Source organism: Notolepis coatsorum (assembly GCF_963971535.1).
Source record: "Notolepis coatsorum genome assembly, contig: SCAFFOLD_570, whole genome shotgun sequence".
NCBI lineage: Eukaryota > Metazoa > Chordata > Actinopteri > Aulopiformes > Paralepididae > Notolepis > Notolepis coatsorum.
This window is the reverse complement of record NW_028171220.1, coordinates 82,501-90,000: the sequence shown is the minus strand read 5'-3', so window position 1 is coordinate 90,000 and position 7,500 is coordinate 82,501. Positions and strand designations below refer to the sequence as shown.

Below are 7,500 nucleotides of genomic sequence, written 5' to 3'. Positions count from 1 at the left end.
AGTATAAAAAGGAACATAAAATCAGCATAAAATCAGCACACAAATTGACAAAATAAAAAAATTGCATACATTTCAGACATAAGAATAGGTATAAAAAAAAAAAAAAAAAGTAGTGGAATGTAAACGTACAGATTTAAGAATAGGCATAAAATAAGTACAATAGTACAATGTCGCTACACACATGTACTATACGTGCAAATGTTGTTTGATAGTCTGATGTAATGGACGTCTGACTGTTTGATAGTCTGGTGTGATGGACGTCTGACTGTTTGATAGTCTGGTGTAATGGAAGTCTGACTGTTTGATAGTCTGATGTAATGGACGTCTGACTGTTTGATAGTCTGATGTAATGGACGTCTGACTGTTTGATAGTCTGGTGTAATGGACGTCTGACTGTTTGATAGTCTGGTGTAATGGACGTCTGACTGTTTGATAGTCTGGTGTAATGGACGTCTGACTGTTTGATAGTCTGATGTAATGGACGTCTGACTGTTTGATAGTCTGGTGTAATGGACGTCTGACTGTTTGATAGTCTGGTGTAATGGACGTCTGACTGTTTGATAGTCTGGTGTAATGGACGTCTGACTGTTTGATAGTCTGGTGTAATGGACGTCTGACTGTTTGATAGTCTGGTGTAATGGACGTCTGACTGTTTGATAGTCTGGTGTAATGGAAGTCTGACTTGTGAGTTTTCTAGTTCTGGTTAATGTCCTTGTTTAAATAACTGATATTAAAACAAAGATGTTGTCCTTCAAGTTCAAGTTTGTTTATTATTTGTCACAACAAAATACAGAATACATTATGATGACAAATGCTTGTTTCTGTATTTCTTGTTTCGTCTACTGGTATGATAAGTCTGGTTGTATCACCATGTCATTAGTCTCACAGACCTCTGGAAAGAGCCTGGCAGAGGAGTAACTACCCCTGGAAAGAGCCTGGCAGAGGAGTAACTACCCCTGGAAAGAGCCTGGCAGAGGAGTAACTACCCCTGGAAAGAGCCTGGCAGAGGAGTAACTACCCCTGGAAAGAGCCTGGCAGAGGAGTAACTACCCCTGGAAAGAGCCTGGCAGAGGAGTAACTACCCCTGGAAAGAGCCTGGCAGAGGAGTAACTACCCCTGGAAAGAGCCTGGCAGAGGGGTAACTACCCCTGGAAAGAGCCTGGCAGAGAGTCGTAACGACTCCAGACTGTTGATCACGACGCATGTGACCAGATATACTGGAGGCGGTCTGGTGTTTTCTACTGTAGGTGTTTTCTGCTGTAGGTGTTTTCTGCTGTAGGTGTTTTCTGCTGTAGGTGTTTTCTGCTGTAGGTGTTTTCTGCTGTAGGTGTTCTCCGCTGTAGGTGTTTTCTAGGTGTTTTCTGCTGTAGGTGTTTTCTGCTGTAGGTGTTTTCTAGGTGTTTTCTGCTGTAGGTGTTTTCTGCTGTAGGTGTTTTCTGCTGTAGGTGTTTTCTAGGTGTTTTCTGCTGTAGGTGTTTTCTAGGTGTTTTCTGCTGTAGGTGTTTTCTGCTGTAGGTGTTTTCTGCTGTAGGTGTTTTCTAGGTGTTTTCTGCTGTAGGTGTTTTCTGCTGTAGGTGTTTTCTGCTGTAGGTGTTTTCTAGGTGTTTTCTGCTGTAGGTGTTTTCTAGGTGTTTTCTGCTGTAGGTGTTTTCTAGGTGTTTTCTGCTGTAGGTGTTCTCCGCTGTAGGTGTTTTCTGCTGTAGGTGTTCTCCGCTGTAAGTGTTTTCTGCTGTAGGTGTTTTCTAGGTGTTTTCTACTGTAGGTGTTCTCTGCTGTAGGTGTTTTCTACTGTAGGTGTTTTCTGCTGTAGGTGTTTTCTGCTGTAGGTGTTCTCCGCTGTAGGTGTTTTCTGCTGTAGGTGTTTTCTAGGTGTTTTCTACTGTAGGTGTTTTCTGCTGTAGGTGTTTTCTAGGTGTTTTCTACTGTAGGTGTTTTCTGCTGTAGGTGTTTTCTGCTGTAGGTGTTTTCTACTGTATGTGTTCTCCGCTGTAGGTGTTCTCCGCTGTAGGTGTTCTCCGCTGTAGGTGTTCTCCGCTGTAGGTGTTGGTTGCCCCATTTGTTTTATTTCTGAAGATAAGCGTGTTGACCTAGGCCTGGCTGGTCATAATGGTGACCATGATGCAACAGTGTTAGAGTCAACATTGACGGGAGAGGCCTAACGTTAGCTGGACTCGAGTTTGAACAGTTTCAATACCAAGAGGCTACAGCTGGGTATCGTTTGAAATGTTTCCATACCAAACACCAATACCTGGATTCAGTACCGATACCAAAACGCAATTTCCTTTCTCGATAACTTACGCCGCTGAGTTATGTGCATTGCGTGCGCTGTATATGAGCCAATCAGATGCTTTGTTACATTTTTGATTGGTTGAACAGAAGACACGCTCAATCGCCATATGCTTATTGGCTCACGGACGCTGATGAGTAGGTATCCAAATCAGGTGTCAAATGACACAACATATTTGGACACTTGAGGGTGGGAGCCTCTATGAGCCTGCATATCTCTTTCAGAATAGTAATCCTTTCAAGATTAAGATATTTGGGGATATTTGGGGTTTTGAGGTGGTTCGCTAATACAGCTATACACAGTATACACTATATACAGTATACACTATATACAGTATACACTATACACAGATACCCATTGCTCTGTGAAAAGGGTGTGTAATTCATGCTCCCAAAATGACTAGGAATAGTGGTAACACGTTAGAGGGCACAAAGAATTAAGTACCTAGGAACTAATGAGAAACTACACGATAACACACTATTAATTAACCATTAATTAACCACTAATATTGATGAAGCACCTGGGAACTAATGAGAAACTACACGATAACAAACTATTAATTAACCATTAATTAACCACTAATATTGATGAAGTACCTAGGAACTAATGAGAAACCTCACCTCCAGCACAAGATGTGTTACCTCTGGCATCCCCCAGGGGTCAGTCCTGAGGCCTCTGCTCTTTTTTAATCGACATGCTCTGAAGCCGCAACATTCTTGAGAGTTCCATTCGTATGCAGATGATACCCAAATTGATCTCCAAACCTCCCCTGACTCACACCTGGCTCTCACCCAAGCTACCAGATGCCTTGACAACATCCGCCACTGGATGAGTAGTAACTCCTTGCAGCTAAATGGCTGTAAGACCAAAGCCATCCTCATCGGCACCCCCCATCAAACCAAACAGGCCGGTATCACCCATATCATCATCAATAATCACTCCATCCCCCTCTCCTCACTTGGACTCATCACTGTCATTCGATGCACACATAAAAAACAAATATTATTTAACTGATAGTTACCTTTTAGAATTAGAGGTAAACAAGTAGAAAATGGAGATGTGAGTCAGATGGATACTTCTAATCTAATAAATTCTAGTTCTTTACTGAATGTGTCAGTGAGAGTTAGATGGATAGTTCTAATAGTTCTAGTTCTTTACTGAATGTGTCAGTGAGAGTTAGATGGATAGTTCTAATAGTTATAGTTATTTACTGAATGTGTTGTTGGGAAGTGAAGTAGAAGTCATTCTGGAAGGATTTCTCTGCACTGAGACATCAGGCCTGAGAAATGAATAACTGACGGCTAATTAACGGTTTCTTAACATATAATAGTTCATTAGTTCCTAGGTACCTAGTCATTATTATTGTGTCTGCTAATGTAAAGTGTTACAGGAATAACATCTTAACTTGTAGTCTGAGTCATATTCACTGTTGTAAGTAGTCCAGTATAGTCAGCCCTCTGTGAAACCTGAGTCGTACCAAAGAACCTTTTTTCAATTATTATTATTTTAAAATACTATTACTGCTGCTGGTGCTGCTGCTGCTGCTGCTGCTACTACTACTACTACTACTACTACTACTACTACTACTACTACTACTACTACTACTACTACTACTACTACTACTACTACTACTACTACTACTACTACTACTACTACTACTACTACTACTACTACTACTACTACTACTACTACTACTACTACTACTACTACTACTACTACTACTACTACTACTACTACTACCACTACCACTACCACTACCACTACCACTACCACCACTACCACTACTACTACTACTACTACTACTACTACTACTACTACTACTACTACTACTACTACTACTACTACTACTACTACTACTACTACTACTACTACTACTACTACTACTACTACTACTGTTTGTTACAGCCACAGCCAGGGCTCTCCCCTGTGTGTGTCAGCAGGTTCCCAGGCCCATACATGGTCTTTCCTGTCCCCACCTCACAACCACTCTGTCTTCCTGGGCGCGGCCTACACACCTGAGAACCCTCACATCATCAAGGAGCCAGGATAAAGAGGCCTACACTCCTGTCACTCCTTGTCCTAGTGTTGTTTTCACCTCCCGTGGTATAGGACTCTATTCAGACCTCAGCGTTCATGGAATCATGTCTTCTTGTGCCCAGTGACTTTTTGCTCCATACTAACTCTTGTTCTCTGATGCCCAGGATCTCACCTCTCCGGACTACACCTCAACCACGGACCCTCACCAGCCTGAACCATCATGGACCTCACACACACACACCCCTGGCCTGTCACTCCTCCTCCTTGACCCTTGTCTCTGAGCTCCTCTCACCACCTTGGACCTTGCTTCCCATACTCTCATTAAATATTCTAAACTGCTCTATTCTCCTGTGCCTGTGTTCCGCTGGGTTCTAGAAAAGACACCTAACCCTAACACTGTTACTATATTTATATTAACATATTAACTATATAACTATAATGTAACTATTTATATAACTTTTTTTTAAACAAGGTTTACAAAGTGCTTTGACAATCAAAATGAAAGCAGTCATTGTGCTAAGAAAATCCTAAAATCCATATAAAAGATAATGAAGAACCATTAACAATGGAACAGGAACAGAGTAGAGACAATGAAACAAGATAATAAGTAATGAACAACACATTCGAACCAACAAAATCACATAAAATCAAGTCTATAAAAATATGAATTAAAAGATGATATACTTATTATTCGGGCCTCAGGTCCTCAGGTAGATAATTCCTGGAATTCTTGTTTCATCACCACTTACTCAACTAGTGAAATACTAATTGAAAATAAAATATTGATTTAGTTTCATTTAAAGACTGAACTAGAAAGAAAAGTCACACTAACGTTAGATAAATCTATTGCTTATTTGTTTTAAGCAGCATAATAATGTTACTTGGCACATAGCACACATAATGGAAGTCCAGCCCAGTTATTGCAATCAGTTCTCTGAATAAAGCTCAACAATCAGTTAATTGAATAAAGCTCAACAATCAGTTAATTGAATAAAGTTCAACAATCAGTTCTCTAAATAAAACTCAACAATCAGTTCTCTGAATAAAGCTCAACAATCAGTTAATTGAATAAAGTTCAACAATCAGTTCTCTAAATAAAACTCAACAATCAGTTCTCTGAATAAAGATCAACAATCAGTTCTCTGAATAAAACTCAACAGAAATTCACCTGTGTCACAATGTTTACTTAGTTATTTTAGTTCCTGTTTTGCATGCGTCACAGTACTCAACTACTTACTTATACTAAATGCCTATAACCACCACTAACATATCATCTACCCCTAACCACCACTAACATATCATCTACCCCTAACCACCCCTAACATATCATCTACCCCTAACCACCACTAACATATCATCTACTGCTAACCACCACTAACATATCATCTACCCCTAACCACCCCTAACATATCATCTACCCCTAACCACCACTAACATATCATCTACCCCTAACCACCACTAACATATCATCTACCCCTAACCACCACTAACATATCATCTACCCCTAACCACCCCTAACATATCATCTACCCCTAACCACCACTAACATATCATCTACTGCTAACCACCACTAACATATCATCTACCCCTAACCACCACTAACATATCATCTACCCCTAACCACCACTAACATATCATCTACCCCTAACCACCACTAACATATCATCTACCCCTAACCACCACTAACATATCATCTACCCCTAACCACCACTAACATATCATCTACCCCTAACCACCCCTAACATATCATCTACCCCTAACCACCACTAACATCATCTACCCCTAACCACCCCTAACATATCATCTACCCCTAACCACCACTAACATCATCTACTGCAAACCACCACTAACATATCATACCTCTAACCCTAAACTGCAAAGCTGCGACTCATCATCATGTTCACCTAGAAACCTGTTTATAAACCTCCTGTACCCTAAATGTCCCCACTACCTAAAGATGAAAGAATCCATTTTGGATTCTGTAGTGTAGACGCTACACTTCCTGGGTGCGTTCCATCCGTCCTACCTGTGTATCCCAGGAGGCCGTAGAGCGGCCGACACTCGGTGAAGCCGGAGCTTGCCGTCTCGCAGTCCCTCCACAGGCCCTTGTAGGTGTAGACGGAGGTGATCACGTCCCCTTGCCGGTCCTTGATGCTCCAGTTGTTCATGGCCGTGGCCGCGATGAGGGCCGCCGCCCCGATCACACCCAGGACGAACCCGCCCGTCTGGAGAACCGAGGGAGCCATCGTCCTCTCTCTCTCTCTCTCTCTCTCTCTCTTCCTGTGCCGTTCAAGTTAGAATAATGGAAAACCCCACCGTGCTCACCGTGCCTGGCTGTATTACCTCCTGTAAGACGTTTGTCCCTGCAGTCAAAGTAATGAAAAACAGGTCTCTAGCTCATATGTGTGTGAGGCTCGGTGTGTATTTGTGTGTAAGGGATCGTGTGTGATGATGTGGTGTGTGTTTGAATTGAGATAAAGAACAAGATAAGGTAAAATGTCTAAATAAAGGTGAGTGTTTATCGGAGCAGCGCGGAGCTCGGCTGTTTGAGAGAAGAGAGGGAACGGGAGGTACTGTGGTCGTATTGTAGGGAGGCTGCTAGCATCACGTGATGTTGGGCGGAGACCTATAGTTTCACCCCTGTGGGTGCTACGTCAGGGCCGACCACGTGCACGCTCACCATGCTGCCGTGCACGCCCCTGGGTGGGTTCTATAGAGGTGTGGACACAGTGGCACCTGGTACCTTTCATCAGACCTGACCGTTGAGAGTCAGAGGTAAATGGAATATTTGAATGACTGAATTGATACAGTATAGGCTCTATAGGTTGTTGGAGTCTATATGCGCTGGGGGTCAAGGAGGACCAAGTCATGCCCTATACACATGTTGCCCGTTCACTTATTAAAACTTAGTTATAAGTGATATATAGTCAAAACAACAGTCTTGGAATGACAAGATCATGATTACCTGACTCTGGTTTGTTTTGTTTTGAAATTCATGGAAGTGAATGAGTCATCAGCTCATTGAAATCCATTCATAGTAGATAGATCTACGACAACACAGAAGGCAGCGCTCCTGCCTCGCGTTCACCCACGCATTCACACAAACAGCAGCAGAGGCAAAACCATGCAAGGTTGCCAACCTGCTCATCGGGAAAACCTTCAGATTACCAGACGTC

The 7,500-nt window shown here is 42.2% G+C and overlaps 1 pseudogene across 1 annotated transcript in view; it reads right to left on the bottom strand.

Annotated features, from left to right (window-relative positions):
* The window catches only part of LOC311248316 (claudin-18-like), a 20,366-nt pseudogene extending 13,796 nt beyond the window's left edge, over positions 1–6,570 (bottom strand). The window contains exon 1 of the transcript in view: positions 6,351–6,570. The product of the transcript in view is annotated as a claudin-18-like (transcript). The remainder of the gene's footprint in view (positions 1–6,350) is intronic.
* Positions 6,571–7,500: the final 930 nt, after the last annotated feature.